General features: G+C 48.9%; 1 non-coding gene across 1 annotated transcript; it reads right to left on the bottom strand.

The window, feature by feature from the left end:
• Positions 1–440: 440 nt before the first annotated feature.
• Positions 441–513, bottom strand: TRNAE-CUC (transfer RNA glutamic acid (anticodon CUC)). Its single transcript has one exon. It is a non-coding gene; the product is annotated as a tRNA-Glu (tRNA).
• Positions 514–1,059: the final 546 nt, after the last annotated feature.

Here is a 1,059-nt window from a genome sequence, read left to right on the forward strand (position 1 = left end):
ACCAGTTTGATGTCAAGCCTTTGAGACCTTTTTATGTACATATCCATACACATGGCCTCTCTGTATTCTTATAGTATTCCATCTTCAAAATTCAACTAAGTGAATTATGAATTTGAGTGAAATTCCACCCAGTGTCTGCTTCTGCTTAGCACTTTACTAAAATTAGTGGCTGGGAGTTGCTTAAGTATTGGGGCTGTGTCGCCCTCTAGTGGTGGCTGACTTTGGTGTAAAGCGGCCGTCCTGCTGTAGGGCTGGAGTGGAGGTGATGGCTATGTCCCAAAGAGCTGGTGACAGGCTTGGCTGTATTCAGTCACCGACACGTGAGCTCTGCAGTTGCCAACGCCTTTATACCTCCAGCTTGCCCTTCGTAAGAGGCTTAAAATTTGTGGTAACTTTTTTTTTTTTTTCCTGGCTGTGCCATGTGTCTCGCAAGATCTTAGTTCCCTGACCAGGGATCGAACCTGGGCCCTCAGCAGTGAGAGCGCAGAGTTCTAACCACTGGACCACCAGGGAATTCCCTGTGGTGACGTTTCATATGAGGCGTGCAGAGGTATTGCTTATACCCAGCTGATTTATTTCTTTTTCACCACCAAACCAGTTTCAAAGGGGGGCCCACCCATTACAGTATGTGCATTGGCTACACCGTTCTTTTGCCTGTTCCCTTTTGGGTCCTGTCATCGGCAGAGTCCCCACGTCCTCTGCCTCCTGAATGTTCCCAGGCCTCTTCGCTCTTGTGAAAACCTGGCTGGCTGTCCCTGGAGGACCCTGCTTGCCTTACCGTCTCCTCAAGGAGTAGTTTTTCCCTATTGCCACTTCCAGCTAACCTACGTTTCCCTCTGTTTTAAACCTCAGCTGCCCTTGAAATTTGTACCCTTATTTGTAGCTTCCCTTCCCCACCTCGTTCTGGTATCGTCTCCTGATCACCTCGTCCTCTGATGTCTCCACCCACCATTGTCCGTCCATCCACACGGCAACCTGGCCTCTCAATTCTTGATCTCCCCGGTTCCAGTGACCTTTCTGCACCTCATTATTGACCCTCTTTAGATCTTGTTGTCTTGA

This window comes from Lipotes vexillifer, unplaced genomic scaffold, assembly GCF_000442215.2.
Source record: "Lipotes vexillifer unplaced genomic scaffold, Lipotes_vexillifer_v1.1 scaffold79, whole genome shotgun sequence".
NCBI lineage: Eukaryota > Metazoa > Chordata > Mammalia > Artiodactyla > Lipotidae > Lipotes > Lipotes vexillifer.